Below are 17,500 nucleotides of genomic sequence, written 5' to 3'. Positions count from 1 at the left end.
AGGAACGGAGGCGGTCTGAGAAGCAGAAGCCCCTCCCCCCACTTAAAAATCACCATTAGACCAACATAATAGGACAAGCGGTAGAAAATGGTTGGATGGATGAAATGCAAGTGTTTATTATTCTTCTTTTAGGGCCCTTAACATGCACAAAAAAGTCCCCATATTTGGCAGGCGTGTCAGGTATGGCGAAAAAATGTTACACTTTGGAAAATTAAAAGTTTGCTCTTTGGCGCCACCTGTAAAAATAGAAACAATTTTCCCCTCCTACCAGTTTCATGTATCGACACGAAACTCGCAGGAGACGTCTATCATGACGGGACGCACATGAAAGTCTCAAGAACCCATACCTGAAAACACACAAGAAGTCGGCCGTCTTGGGTTCCGTAGGCCATTTTAACGAACTCCTCATAGGGACTTTGACTAAATGAGTCGCAACTAAATTTACAGACACTACACATATTGGCGATGATAAATTGCAAACACATTTTTTATACACCATAAGATGTGGGCGTAGCATGGTGCCAAACTTTGCTCCGATGGTTGTTGGCCATTTTTGAGGAAAAAACGGGTCATACTTTAACGAAGTCCTCCAAGGGACTTTGACGAAATGAGTCACTGTTAAAATTACAGATACTACACATGGACGTGATGACAATTGCTAACATATTTTTCTTAGGTCTTAAGATGTGGGCGTGGCATGGCGCCAAACTGGGCATCTTTGGTTTTGGGCCGTTTTACACGAAACGTTAATTCAGCCCCACAAACTCAAATTTTGAACATAATTGGTAGAAATTATGTTGATGGCACCCTGAAGTGCCCTATGGGTCAATATTTGTTCATAGCCATTCGAATTGGGCGGACAAATAAAGAGACTGGAGAAGAGGAAGAGAGACTGTCTCCAATAGCCCTCCAAAACCAGGTGAGACAATTAACGCAAACAAGCCGCAGGTGAGGAGGGAAGCGCTCAGAAAGAGAGTAAAGTTAGAGCAAAAGACATACAAACAAAACAGGAAGTGGAACCACAATAAGAGTGTAAAACAGGAAGTGAAGCCAACAACTCCCAACAACTAAAACAAAGAGGTTGTTACAGTACACCCCCAAAAAACACAAGTCCAAAATCACAGGAGGGTTAAGGTAAGAGTTGGCGGAGGGTCGCCAGACCAAGTGTCCCTGAAGCCACCTGGGACAAATCAGGTGGTGGCAGCCAGTCGAACGTCGCTGCAACCGCACGAAACAGCCAAAACCATGGCTGACGAAGAGGTAGATGCGAGCGGCAGCCATGTACCAGCAGCCGTGAGTGTCCATGCCAGGGTCCTGAGCATTGCTTCTGTTGGCCCGAAGGGCGTCCATGGAATGGCCACATTCTTGGCCGACGAGGCGGCGGAGTGCGGGTGCCACTCAGACTGGGGCCTGTGCGGCAGGTAAGCTGGAAGTTGCGGAGCATGCAGTACTGGATGTAATGCTGGAGCTGGCTGCAGCAGCAGGTGGCTGGGCTGACAGTCTAGCTGACTGCAGAGCTGTCGGCCAGGCTGCAGGTCGAGCTTACTGCAGAGCTGGCGGTTGGGTTCGAGGTCGAGCTGACTGCAGAGCTGGAAACGCGGCTGGAGCTGACTGCAGAGCTGGAGACACGGCTGGAGCTGACTGCAGAGCTGGAGACGAGGATGGCGGCTTTGTAAGAAGACCCGCTGGAGACGAGGAATGCAGCGTTGTGGAAAGACCCGCTGTAGACGAGGATGGTGGCATTGTGGGAAGACCCACTGGAGACGAGGATGACGGCATTGTGGGAAGACCCACTGGAGACATTGGCAGTGACTGCGGCAGACCCACTGAAAACGCGGACAGAGACTGCGGCAGACCCAATGTAACCGTTGGCGGCGACAGCGGCAGACCCTGTGGAGCTGTGGGCGGCGACTGCGGTAGACCCAATGGAGCCGCGGGCTGCGACTGCGGCAGACCCACTGGAGCCACGAGCGGCAGACCCACTGGAGCTGCAGGGGGTGGGGTGGGGGGGGGGGGGGGGTGACGGCGGCAGACGCACAGGAGCCACGTGTGGCAACTGCAGCAGCCCCTTTGGAGCAGCAGGAAGCGACCTGGCTGGGCAGAGCACTGCAGGTGGCGGCCTCGCTGGATGTAGGACACGAAGCGTAGGTCGTGCAGGAGGTGGCAGCTTGGCATAACACAAGACTGGCGGCGAAGGCCGTGGAGGAGATGTAGGCTTGACTGGAGTAGGCTTTGAAAATGGCTGCTAAACAAAGCTGGTCCTCCAACTCCAGCTCAATCAGCACCTTAAGGTACCACTTGTCCATCGACTCAGCGCTGTACTCCTCCGGAGAGTCCTTTGCTGCTTGAAGAACCGATGGCGCCCCTGCTGGTAAAGAGACATGCGGCGGCCTTGCAGGAGGAAGAGCTGGTGCTGGAGAGAGCTATGCGTCCCTAGCTGCACAGCTACTAGTCCTAGCCCCCCCAGGAAGTGAATTCCAGACGCTGTCACTGGTTTGAGGGAGGAGCGTTTGACCCACGGCCTCAGTGGTAGCAGAAGTCCTTGGTGAGTGGGGTCAACTTTTCTTACCTATTGGTACTGTCACGCCAATTTTCTTCCCATTACAAAAACCTTCCTACCCCCCATTTACTTCCGGGGTCATTTCCTCTTACGTCATTTCCTCTTACGTCATTGACAGCGATCGATAGCACTTCGGCTTTGACTGCCCGTCGCTGTTTTTTTTTATTTTTTATAATACAGCGTTAACAAAACGTCTGTATTAATCAGACAAGTATTAATCTGACAAATTAACTTGAGGATATTCCTGACTGCACATTTGACTCGTGGACATATGCGGAAATGAATAACAGTGTACAATAAGTTAATTCATTATCAATCAACATTATCAAACTTTATTAAAACTAAATTTATTCGTTAAATTCCGTTTTTTTTTTACTTCTCTGTGTAAGTGAACTAAATCAAAATGACATTTATGTGCACATATGTACCTCAGTGAAGTCAGATGACCCGTGGTCAGACAAACGACTATATTTAGAATAAGAACATAAAAATAAAGAAAACCCTTGGGTATTTCTTCAAGACTTTAAAATGAGGCAAAAAACTGCAATGTAAAATGATTTTTTATTGTTTACAAATATTTTGTTCCAAACATTGCGCGAGCTGCACCTAAAGAATGGGGAACACAGATAAAGGACAAAGCGTCAATTATAATCACAAGTGGTGGTCACCTCAGAAGTAGACATGTTATAGTGAAAAGCTCCCAGCATTTTTCTGTCTACCTAGAAGACCCAGAGAGGGGTCATTTGGCCCGACGCTTTTCCCGAATACACTAATCACTCATTTTGTTATGGTAATGAGGCTGTTAGGGGCAGTTTGTCTAGGTAGACAGAAAAATTATACATGTGGGAAATGCCGAAAGGAGCAATGGCAGTGCCAGGATTGTGAGTGACTGCTCAAATGTATGTCAGTCACGTTTACATGGACATGGTTTTTCATTCTTTGTAAATATGCTTTTTTCTTTGTAAATTTTTTTTTTTTAACTATTTTTGGCACACAAAAATAACAATTGCTTCTGCAACAACCCTCCACACCAAAACTGGGAAAACAGTTGCTTTTTCATTCTTTGTAAATATGTTTTGTTTTGTATTTTTTTTAACAATAAATGTCAGAGTGTTGATCCCTTCATTCTGTTGATCCTTGCAAAAACACACACAACCTACCTCAGAACTAAAGCTTGAGCTGTAAGGTCCCCTCCCCCACACAGGCTCAAGTGGCCCCCTGCCGTGTGCCACTAACAGCCACATTTTCATAACAAAAGGAGTGTCCACAGGGGGGACTAGGGGTCAAATGACCCTCTTGTGTGTTTTCTAGGTAAAAGTGTCAATTGACCCTTCTCTGGGACTTCGCGTGTTAAACCACATCAAGGTACAAACCAATAAAGGTTATTAGATTATTATTTTTGAACCAGTTATTTTTCCCCCCAGCTTACATATTTCTCCAATCATTTTTTTTTTATGGAGCAACATAGGTATGATACAATTTATTCACTTTTGTGTCATGGCATACCAGTACTGTATTCAGTTATTCTTTGATGACGCAGTCGATGGCCTGGACTGAGTTTCTGGATACCCTAAACACTGGCTGAAGAATGCCCTGCAATAGGCCGCTCGCCTTGTCTGTCCAATAACAGAACCTCTGGCCATGCCTTTGGGGAAATTGAAGAAAAGCTCTTCAGATTACAGTTACTAATCCATCCATCCATCCATCCATTTTCTACCGCTTGTCCCTTTTGGGGTCGCGGGGGGTCGCTGTAGCCTATCTCAGCTGGATTCGGGCGGAAGGCAGGGTACACCCTGGACAAGTCGCCACCTCATCGCAGGCAGTTACTAATCATGATAAACAATACATCAGATATTTCAAGAAGTTGTCCTACCCTTCAATGCCAAAGCGCTCCATTAGAAGGACACACCACCAACGCCGGATTGACTGCATGTCCAGCTAGAGCAGATATAACAATGAGTTCATTATTTTTACCTCTCAGAGCCGCTTATTTTGAAATCTTTTAAATATCTAAATACTTACCACACTGTAGTGAAAAGTAGTGTCCGTACAGAGCCAGAGGGAGTACTAAAAATAGAAAATAGTAATTTTTCTGAGCACATGTAATAATTGTGTAGTGAAAAAAATATTTCTCTACTTTGTAATAATCTACTAAATTGATAAAAACAGCCGTCAACATCAATACTGGAAATGTGATAGATAGGAATATCTCTGGAAGCAATAATTGCAACCAAATATTTTTGTAATTTGATGCTGTGTTTCACATCATTGTGGGGGAAGTTTAACCTACTCTTCTTCTTTAAAAATGCTCAACTTACCATGAGCATGAAAACACCACAGTCATTCCCAGAGGTCTGGCGTGGGATCTCCTGGTAATACACATTAGCACCATGAAAATGTATACAGCCTTTGGGTTTACTACAAGAAATGTATATTTTATAGAGTAAACCTATTACCTGCATGTCTTTTCCAGTGAGCTCACTCCAGCTTTCTGGGACGATGTGCTGCGCAATGCTCCTGCAGTAAAAAAGCCAAATGTGAATAAAATAAAATGCAATAAGCCACTTGGCATATTAAAACATGAAGACAAATTGTAAATAAACAAGTGAAAATTCTATTAGAACACTGCCAAAGCATGAACAAAATCACGTTTCACCAGTACTGGTCCATGACTCTGTGGTTGGGGACCCCTGTAGCACACCACTGGAACATGGCTAGAATGGGAACATAGCCGAAAGAAGAACATGTCTAAAACATGAGCATAGCGGGGAAGGGAAAGATGACTAGAACAGAACCATAGCCAAAACCAGAACATGGCTAGAACAAAAAGTGGCCAAAATGGAACTGTGGCCAGGATTATTATAAAGGGACCTAAAGATGGCTCTGTACACCTCATCACCAAAACCAGATGGCCAAAGGGCAAACTGAGAGTCCAGCAAGAGAATTTCTCTCTTTGCCGGCCTCAACACCTACAATGGTCAATGCAGAAAGAGGCATAAATAATGTAATTGCACAAGAATTATAAGATATCTCCAGTATTTTTCTTTTCAACACTTACACAGAGAAGGTAATGTTGTGCTTGCTCCACGCTGGGAAGAGGAGTGCATCATTTAGATGTGCATCCCTCTGTAGTAAACATTTATGAATATTTTAGAAAGAAATTTCAGATTAGTGTAGCCATTATAATTCAACATTTTATTGTACTCACTGGAAGGCTTGACATTGGATCGACGTCTTTGTGCTTCCACGTTGGTACAATATACATGTTGGTAATGAAGACATCTTTGCCCTGTAACAGTTTTGAATCCAAAAACATGAGGATATGTGAGGTTTTATATTAACCATTGAATCAGATTTTTTAATGACTAAAAGCAGCCTCTGTTGTGCAGCTCTAAGAAATCATACATGTCTCTGAGCAGCTTCCTGAACCAGCTGGAGGCAAGCATTTCCCATCTGTCATCACATTACAAATGTAACAAAGTTATACATATCCATGGAATAAGCAGTCAAGTGAAATAAACATAACAGTTACAGTACTGACCGTGGAGTCCATGTCTCTGGACAACCCGAGAGACCAAAACTCTTCTCGGGTTAAACACACCCCTCCCTCTTTAACGATCAGTTCCATAGCTGGACGATCGCAGGCCAAAACATACTCGAGCTGTTCATGAGAAAATTTTACATTACTCGACTTGAAGATAACCTTGGCCACTTCACAAAGCAATAAATGTATATATTTTTAATCATATACTGGCTCCAATGTCAAAATTGTACTCAATTTGAAACCTGCTCACCAGTTGTTTCTGGTCGGGGTGCAGCTCCTTTTTCCAGGGTGATGTGGGGCCAGCATATGTATGGTCCGTGAAACAATGACACTGGACCTGTGTCAATCATACAAATAGTTAGAAAGCTACATGTATGGACACATAAACACTTTTTTTTCTGAAAAAGTACCTCAGTTTCCTCCTCCGATGATGAAGTCAGCATTTCAGCATCTCCTGGAAGCACAGGGGCTGAAGGGGAATCTTTTGGCCAGCCAGGGTGAGTCCCTAAATGAGAGAGGAGGCATATTATGATACAGGGGAGGGATATTAAGATCTCTGAACAAAAATTGCCTGTAAACAGCATTCAGTTTGACATACTCGGGCGCAGAGGTTTCAGTGATGCATACGGAGTCATCATATGATTGGGCTTTCCATCCAGGGTCTCCAGCCTAACCATATTGTTTGGAAGAACCTCCATAACTCTGTAACATCAAGGGAATGAGTTCTGGCTTGGTCATCACCAATATGACAATCATGAAACATTTTACCAGTAACGTTGTGGTTAGAATTCAATATTGCATTCAAGCATGTGAGTACATTCAGACTGAATTACAATCCTAGAGTACAATAGTCAAAGACCACCATTTACTTGGTTTCCAAACAAATATTTTTTTCTTTGCAAATGTTTTCACAGATAACAATCAAACAGATGTATTGAGCTGAAAATAGAAAAAAAGTCATCAGCGATACTTTTGGTATGAAATGTAATGGGGCATTAGATAAGCATACCTGTAGATGGTCTGGATCCAGTTTGGGTCCATGGTTCGCCCTGGTCTCCCTTTCTTCCTCGCATCCTTCTTGAGGACCTCCATTCCAGGTTGGATGATGAAGCGCTTGACCCCCTTCTTCATCCTCTGCCGGTATGACAATTTCTGTCTCTCTTGGGCCCTCTCCACATTGTTGATCACCTTAATTGATTCAAGATGTTTAGATTACAGAGCATTTAAAGAAAAATAAATAACTAAATATTCACCAGTAGCCATTAAGTAATCATCCTTCAACAGGACACGTTGTCATACACTTTAAGGGTTTGGTTTGTCCTCTCATCAAGCCCATTGGTCTGGGGGTGGTATGCTGACAAAACCCGATGTTCAATGCCCAACTCCTTGAAAGCTACCTCAGCCTATACATGAAAAAGGAGTCTGTTACTTGTGTTTTGAGGAATGTGTGTGTCTGCTAAAAATATGGCCAGTTTAAACGTGCAGTTGTAAAAAAAGCAAGTTACCTCTTTCTTGAATTCAGTGCCCTGGTCAGTGAGGATAACTTCAGGCAAACCATGAGTAAAGAAAATGTCCCTCAAGGCCTGTGGGGCACCACAGAAATTATATTAGTACAACTAATAATTACAATAGAATGTTAAATATATATATATATATATATATATATATATATATATATATATATATATATATATATATATATATATATATATATATATATATATATATATATATATATATATATATAATATGCACTTTAGTGGCTTTTTCCCTTTCTGATTATGGCCATGGGTAAGTGAAACACCAAAATATAAAGAATACCTCCTTCACATTGTCTGCTGTCTTTTTTGGGAATGTTCTTGCTTCAACCCACTTGGTGAAATAATCGGTCAAAGTGAGACAATATCTGTTCCCCTTAGACGACTTTTTCACAGGTCCAAAGAGGTCCACACCTAGAGCATGAATTCCAGTTCTCAGTTTAGCAAATATTTGAATGTGGACTGAGTTTTTGTATAGTTGTGCGTGAAAAGGTGAGGGATGTGTGAATAAACCCACTCACCAACCATGTACCAAGGCGATACGACCTTGATGGGCTTCAGCTCAGGCGCCTCGGTCTTTAATTTTTCAAAGCGCTGGCAGTCAGGACATGTGCGCACCTAAAAGCAGTAATAAAGGGAAACACATTGTAGATATGATTTGATTCCACAACACTTTGCGACCTACTACTAACTACTAACCTGAGTGTTTCAACTAAAAATAAAAATAAAAAGCAAATATCTTCCTTCTAGGAGCTTGCTTACCCAATCCAATGTGTCCTGTGTGATGGACCGCCAATAAAACCGGGGAGCAATCTTCGCTTGCATCCTCCGTGGTCCAAAATGGCCTGCATGGGCTTTGGTTAACACAGCCACTTTCTCCTCCTCTGTCCAAATGACCCTTCTGTTCCCATGGTACAGGACCTCTTCTACACAGGACAGCAGCACACACAATATTGTAGTGAAATGGTTTCAACAATAATGTTGATTTAAAGTACAGACATTTAACAGTATTATATATTAATTAATATTAGTCAAATGGTTTCAACAATAATGTTGATTTAAAGTAGTACAGACATTTAACATTATTATATATTAATTAATATTAGTGAAATGGTTTCAACAATAATGTTGATTTAAAGTAGTACAGACATTTAACATTATTATATATTAATTAATATTAGTGAAATGGTTTCAACAATAATGTTGATTTAAAGTAGTACAGACATTTAACAGTATTATATATTAATTAATATTAGTGAAATGGTTTCAACAATAATGTTGATTTAAAGTAGTACAGACATTTAACATTATTATATATTAATTAATATTAGTGAAATGGTTTCAACAATAATGTTGATTTAAAGTAGTACAGACATTTAACATTATTATATATTAATTAATATTAGTGAAATGGTTCCAACAATAATGTTGATTTAAAGTACAGACATTTAACAGTATTATATATTAATTAATATTAGTGAAATGGTTTCAACAATAATGTTGATTTAAAGTACAGATATTTAACAGTATTATATATTAATTAATATTAGTGAAATGGTTTCAACAATAATGTTGATTTAAAGTACAGACATTTAACAGTATTATATATTAATTAATATTAGTGAAATGGTTTCAACAATAATGTTGATTTAAAGTACAGACATTTAACATAATTATATATTAATTAATATTAGTGAAATGGTTTCAACAATAATGTTGATTTAAAGTACAGACATTTAACAGTATTATATATTAATTAATATTAGTGAAATGGTTTCAACAATAATGTTGATTTAAAGTACAGACATTTAACAGTATTATATATTAATTAATATTAGTGAAATGGTTTCAACAATAATGTTAATTTAAAGTAGTAGAGACATTTAACAGTATTATATATTAATTAATATTTCTTGCACGTTACCACGAAGACAGAAGTTCCCAGCAGCGGCCCTAACACTCCGCTTGAAATGTTTCGAAGCCTGCTGGTGTTTGACATAAGTCCCCTGGGAAAGATAAAGACGAATATCATTCAGTGACACCACCATTTTCAGGAGATTTGGATTCTATCGATTCTATCGATCGCTGTCAATGACGTAAGAGGAAATTACGTAAGTAAGAGGAAATTACGTAAGAGGAAATGACCCCGGAAGTAAATGGGGGCTAGGAAGGTTTTTGTAATGGGAAGAAAATTGGCGTGACAGCTGCTAATGTTAGCATGATGACATAAAACAAGTTAGCATACTTCTAAGATGGTGCCATTTTTTAGAATGCACTATTTCTAGGTGTGAACACATGGAAATTAGCTAAAGACTTCTAAGATGGCGCCAATTATCAAGATCTATGATTTTTAAGTATAATCATAAAACAATTAGTTAAAAAGATAGCATAAAATGTTAGCATGCTAACATTAGCATACTAATATCAATCATCAAAATCCATGACTTTTAGGTTTAAACATACAAATTTAGCTTAAAAACTAGCATGTAACATAAGAATGTTAAAGGCCTACTGAAATGAATTTTTTTTATTTAAACGGGGATAGCAGATCCATTCTATGTGTCATACTTGATCATTTCGCGATATTGCCATATTTTTGCTGAAAGGATTAAATAGAGAACAACGACGATAAAGGTCGCAACTTTTGGTCGCTGATAAAAAAAAGCCTTGCCTATACCGGAAGTAGCGTGACGTCACCGGAGGAAGGACTCCTCACATTTTCCCATTGTTTACAATGGAGCGAGAGAGATTCGGACCGAGAAAGCGACGATTACCCCATTAATTTGAGCGAGGATGAAAGATTCGTGGATGAGGAAAGTGAGAGTGAAGGACTACAGTGCAGTGCAGGATGTATCTTTTTTCGCTCTGACCGTAACTTAGGTACAAGGGTTCATTGGATTCCACACTCTCTCCTTTTTCTATTGTGGATCACGGATTTGTATTTTAAACCACCTCGGATACTACATCCTCTTGAAAATGAGAGTCGAGAACGCAAAATGGACATTCACAGTGACTTTTATCTCCACGACAATACATCGGCGAAGCTCTTTAGCTACTGAGCTAACGTGATAGCATCAGGCTCAAATGCAGATAGAAACAAAATAAATAAATCCCTGACTGGAAGGATAGACAGAAGATCAACAATACTATTAAACCATGGACATGTAAATACACGGTTAATAATTCCCAGCTTGGCGAAGCTCAACAATGCTGTTGCTAACGACCCTTGAAGCTAACTTAGCAACGGGACCTCACAGAGCTATGCTAAAAACATTAGCTATCCACCTATGCCAGCCAGCCCTCATCTGCTCATCAACACCTGTGCTCACCTGCACTGTAAAAACTCTTTCAGTGGTATTGTCCATTTTACTTTATTTTTAAAAGTATATTTATTCCAATAAATCAATTATTTTTATTTTTATAGTTTTTGAGTTATCTATAAGTAAAAAGTGTGAATATTTTCGTACTTCATTTTTTATGTGATAAAATTAATTTTATTGGACTTCCAACATAAATTGATTTAGCAAAACTCAGTTCAAAGGTTTATATCAGACCTAAAACGTCAGGACCCGCCCACCTGCATGCAGCTGTCGAAGAACAAGCCCAGACACGTCTCTTCACGGAGCCCAAGGAAAACACTTTACCGGACTCATCACTCATGTAAGTAACAATTTATATTGTTAAAAGTCAGTATTTGCCAGGATTGAAATGTATACATTTTCAAAAGCATGGCTCAACGTTATATTTAGTTTGCTACTTTTCCCGCCGACCGCCATTTCGAATTTGCTCTTACCTCCAATAGCTCATTAACTTCAACCAAACATTGTTATAGCTGTGCAGTTTATAATTAGCGTTTTATTTGCGTGGTAGTTTAATATTTTATTCTTCAGTTTATAAGCAGCCACATTAAAGCTGCTTCACTAGCTTGCATTAAAAGTTGCTAGCAGCTAGCTAGGTACACTTGACAGAGCTATCTGAAGCCCCCTCAGACCTGCTGTCCATGCACACTCTTAGGCAAAACGCTACTCTTGTAAGAATAACACTCATTGTGTAAGTCTCAATCTCAACATTTTTCACCCCCAAAATCTCACCAGTAGTCACTATTTAAAGCAGGGGTGCCCAAACTATGGTCCGCGGGCCGGATCCGGTCCCCCAGCATCCAAAATCCGGCCCACAAATGTTTTTAATTTTTTTTTAATCTTTCCTTTCTAATCCATTTTCTACCACTTGTTACTCTTGGTGTCTCCTAGTCGCTCAGGCAAATCATATTGTCTAAAAATGAATTTTCCCATCGATAACGTGACAATGTTAAATGTTGATGAACATCAATGTTAATTGATGTTAAATGACAAAACGGATTATAAAGACAATGTATATATACATATCGGTTTCATAAATACACCTTACGGTGCAACCTGGACACATCATCAGTGATTCTCCCGGGGTCATAGGGTGTTTCGGGTCTTAATCAAACACCCTCTCCCGGGCGACCCAGCCGAGGGTGATCAGTCCCTCGACTTGTGTCCAGGTAGCGCTCCACGCCACGCGTCCCCCCTCCCGACGGTCTGCCTCGGGGTTGCGCCGGTGGTGCTTGGAGGTTCCAGGCACTGTGGGGAGTGTCCGGGACTGGGTCCTCCTCCGTCTCATCAGGGCCGTGCAAGGTACTGGCCCTGTGCGTTGCACCACGGGTTTCCTCAGGCAGCCTATCTTGATCTTATGTGTCTTCGACACCAGCAGATGACATGGCACCCCAAACCATCACTGATGGTGGAAACTTTACACTAGACTTCAGGCAACGTGGATCCTGTGCCTCTCCTGTCTTCCTCCAGACTCTGGGACCTCGATTTCCACCATCAGTGATGGTTTGGGGTGCCATGTCATCTGCTGGTGTCGGTCCACTCTGTTTCCTGAGATCCAGGGTCAACGCAGCCGTCTACCAGCAAGTTTTAGAGCACTTCATGCTTCCTGCTGCTGACCTGCTCTATGGAGATGGAGATTTCAAGTTCCAACAGGACTTGGCGCCTGCACACAGCGCAAAATCTACCCGTGCCTGGTTTACGGACCATGGTATTTCTGTTCTAAATTGGCTCGCCAACTCCCCTGACCTTAGCCCCATAGAAAATCTGTGGGGTATTGTGAAAAGGAAGATGCAGAATGCCAGACCCCAAAACGCAGAAGAGTTGAAGGCCACTATCAGAGCAACCTGGGCACTCATAACAGCTGAGCAGTGCCAGAAACTCATCGACTCCATGCCACGCCGCATTAACGCAGTAATTGAGGCAAAAGGACCTCCAACCAAGTATTGAGTATTGTACATGCTCATATTTTTCATTTTCATACTTTTCAGTTGGCCAACATTTCTAAAAATCCCTTTTTTGTATTAGCCTTAAGTAATATTCTAATTTTGTGACACACGGAATTTTGGATCATTTGTTGCCACTTCAAATCATCAAAATTAAATGAAATAAACATTTGAATGCATCAGTCTGTGTGCAATGAATAAATATAATGTACAAGTTACAACCTTTTGAATGCAATTACTGAAATAAATCAAGTTTTTCAAATATTCTAATTTAGCTTCTTTACCTGTATATATATATATATATATATATATATATATATATATATATATATATATATATATATATATATATATATATATATATATATATATATATATCACACAGCCTGGCCCCCGGCCAATTTTTTTAACCCAATGCGGCCACTGAGTCAAAAAGTTTGGGGACCCCTGATTTAAAAGGGGTCATTTTCAAAATGTTCTTCCGTGGGGGCATGCCCCGGACCACCCTACTGTTGCTAGGTTACCAACTTAGACCACCGCGGCTACAAAAAAATCCAGAGGAAACACTGCAATTGAGTATATTAGGGTGTAAAAAAAACATATTAAGGGCTCTCATCAGGCTTATATATCCAAGACGTTAGACAAGAACCATAACTTGTATTTTTTTCTCTCTCTCTCTACAATGACAGATGGGATGACCCTGTAAATTGTGCAGCACTGTTGTAACAACCAAGAGTGATTTTTTTTTAAAGCATTACAGACTGCACCATGGGACCTTTGGGCACAGCCATGCCTTCCCTTGCATTCATATAGGATGCCCATGCTCTTTTAAATGCTGGAGTTCCCTTCGCTCTCATCTGTCAAGATACCACCCAGAAGTCAAATTCTTCAACTCACCTCAAGTAAGTCCTTCATTCACCTGCCCTCTGTGTAAAAGGACTGTGCCAGGAGCATCAATGATATGATGGCCAGAACGTATACAGTTGGAGAAGACAGGAAGTTGTTGCCAAGTCTCCTGCTGGGGTGGCAGAATTTAAGGAAAAATTGCCTGCCCTCTTCGAACCATTCCAGGTAAATGATTTATCATTCTATTTTTCCTGACCAAGTTTCCATTGTGACTTGGACATGACATACTAGACTCACTTTTTGCCTGAAAATGTATACTAAAACCCTTAATGTCAGTAACGGTCAACATTTGCTGTCTTACAGATTAATGAAGAGTTCCGAAGGTGCACTGCTGTTCCACTGGAATCAACATTTATGTCCCAGCTGGACAGGTACACTCCGAAACTCCTGGAGCTCTTCAGTGCAAAAGGAGGAGTGACTGGTCAGCGCATCAAGAACTTGTTGATGGAACTGATACAGGTGGGTTAAAAGTGGTTTAAAAGTTTACAACTGAATCTGTAATCATGCTCTAATAACGATATCACAGATTTGGAGTAAAATTGCCAACAAAATTCATTTATTTATTCTTCTTCTATTAACTCTAGGACCCAAGTGCCTCTGCAGTGAAGAAGAGAGATGTGACTCTGAGATGCCTCATATAATACACGGGAGAGAGTGGACAGGAGCTAATCTCTGACCACTGTGTAAGGATTGTTTAAAAGCAGGTTTGGATCAGTCTGATGTACAAGCTTAAATTGGGTTTACTTATGTGAACTGACTGAACCAGCAGTTGTCAGGTGGAGGTCGAGCATGCAGCTAGTTGGCAGGAGCCCCAGGATAGCCAATTAGCATAGCACCACAGAGTGATGCCTTTCTGTCTTGTGTTTCTGTTTGCCCTAAAAAAATAATGCAAACAAAAAATACTCCCCTTAAACAAGCATTAAAACATGTACTCTATATATATATATAAAACATATTACTGTTTGTTTGTTTGTTTTAATTTCTGGTGGTTCTATTCAGGTTTTTTATATGCAAATTAAAAATGCCAATAAAAAGCATGTGGCTGGAAATGCATCTATTGTACCAAGTTTAATGTACAAGATCTCAAATTAAAATTCAAAAGTTTTCAAAATGGTCTTCACAAAAGTAATCATTATCTGGATTAAATCACACAACTTATATTAAATATAAAATTAGATGTTTGTTTTTTTAAATGACTGTTTTTGTATCTCAAAGGGAACTGCACAGACCACTGTTCGTGAGGACCTGGAAATGAAGAGTATGAGCATCTACATCTGTCGTGAGCCAAATGCAGTAGGAATCATCATTGAGGGAGTACCAGTCCTTACTCATCTTGGAAACCTGGCCAAAGCATGCTGCCTACTTCTGGGGTTGACGTATGCACTTAATCTTGAGTATCCATCCAAACTTTCCAAAACATTCGAGGTGTTTCAAAGACTTTTTGTGGGACTCGACACACTGCGCCCAAAACCAACCCCCAAATTCATGACTCTCAAAAACAAGCTTCTAGCTTAGGCAGTGAGCCATGACTGTCAGCTTGCACTTTTGAACAGCTATTTTCTTGTGTCTGTTCAAAATCATTATACATTGTTCATTGAGTGGAATTCTTCAGAATGTTGTCCTGTTCAGGTTTTATACAAAGCTCCAGGTCATCGTTTCTGGTGTGTAAATTAAGTTTTTTTTATGTTTTATACACACTAAATTACCCCACTGTGAAGCTCCAGCTGGTCAGAAGGAGGGATCTGTGAGTTGTTTAAGTTAAAATGTTTCAAAATATACACACTGAAAGACACTATGGTGAAGGTGTTCTGCTTGTGAATTGTTACAGAAGTACAGATAATCTTAATGTTAAATTGTTTTAGCAAGAAACTGTACTGTGAAGGTTCTAAGTAAAAATTGAGATGCTGAGGTCATGCATTCTTTTATGCACTAAATAAGTGAAGTGAATAACATTTATATAGCGCTTTTTCTCAAGTGACTCAAAGCGCTTTACATTGTGAAACCCAATATCTAAGTTACATTTTAAACCAGTGTGGGTGGCACTGGGAGCAGGTGGGTAATGTGTCTTGCCCAAGGACTCAACGGCAGTGACTAGGATGGCGGAAGCGGGGATCGAACCTGCAACCCTCAAGTTGCTGGCACGGCCACTCTACCAACCGAGTTATACCGTATACTGATGTTCTTGACTGTTAATACTCTCCAGCTTATTGACACGGTTTGGATATGGCTTGTGAAAATGTTTTAATAATATGTATATGGTTAAAAAAAAGAAAACTACTGTGAAGGTGTTCTATACAGCACTTTAAAAAGTTGAGGTCATGCATTCTATGCACTAAATATGGATGTTGACTGTTCATACTGTCCAGCTCATTGCCACTGTTTTTATATGGTAATTATTTAATAAAGGTTGGAATTTGATATGTCTTGATTTTTTTATTATTATTCTAAGTAATTATTTTAAGCAGTTTCCATTTTCAAAACAAAGAAAGGGTAAGTTGGTCAAAATTAATAAAATTGAGTACAACAATTATTTTTTCATTTAAATGTTACTTATTTTAATTAAGTCTTGTGTGTTTAATATGCTGATGTTTTTTTACATTGATTTTACTCAATTTCTTGGCTTTTTCTGTAAACGCAACTTAATCTTTTTGCATAAATCGAAATGCATATTATTAAGTTCTACTTACTCAAAATAACAATTAGTCGACTAAACTAACAAAAATTGCTTGGAAAATGTTGCCTTATTTTTATTGAGTTAGATCTAGGCAACAGTTTTTACAGTGTGCGTTCCAGCGATCGACGGAAGGACGAAGGACTTCACCCGATCATCCGTGCGGTCGGCGGCTAGCGTCGGCTAGCGTCGGCTAGCGTCGGCTAGCGTCGGCTAGCGTCGGCTAGCGTCGGCTAGCGCGTCTGCTATCCAAGTCAAAGTCCTCCTGCTTGTGTTGCTGCAGCCAGCCGCTAATACACCGATCCCACCTACAACTTTCTTCTTTGCAGTCTTCATTGTTCATTAAACAAATTGCAAAAGATTCACAACACAGATGTCCAGAATACTGTGAAATTTTGAGATGAAAACAGAGCTTTTTTGTATTGGATTCAATGGGGGTACCAATACTTCCGTTTCAACGATTGACGTCACGCGCATACGTCATCATACATAGACGTTTTCAACCGGAAGTTTAGCCGGAAATTGAAAATTGCACTTTATAAGTTAACCCGGCCGTATTGGCATGTGTTGCAATGTTAAGATTTCATCATTGATATATAAACTATCAGACTGCGTGGTCGGTAGTAGTGGGTTTCAGTAGGCCTTTAACATTAGCATGATGACATAAACAAGTTAGCATACTTCTAAAATGGCGCCAAGTATCCAAATCCAGGTTTTTTTTAGGTTAAAACGTACAAGATTAGCTAGAAATCTAGGATAAAACTTTAGCATGTTGACATAAGAAGTTAGCATACTTCTAAGATGGTGCCAAGTATCAAAATCTATGATTTTTAAGTGTAAACATACAAAATTAGTGTGAAGTGAATTATATTTATATAGCGATTTTCTCTAGTGACTCAAAGCGTTTTTACATAGTGAAACCCAATATCTAAGTTACATTGAAACCTTGGTCGGGGGTGGGGTGGGGTGGTTGGGGGCG

Source organism: Entelurus aequoreus, linkage group LG11, assembly GCF_033978785.1.
Source record: "Entelurus aequoreus isolate RoL-2023_Sb linkage group LG11, RoL_Eaeq_v1.1, whole genome shotgun sequence".
Taxonomy (NCBI): domain Eukaryota; kingdom Metazoa; phylum Chordata; class Actinopteri; order Syngnathiformes; family Syngnathidae; genus Entelurus; species Entelurus aequoreus.
Note: the sequence above shows the minus strand (reverse complement) of the source record.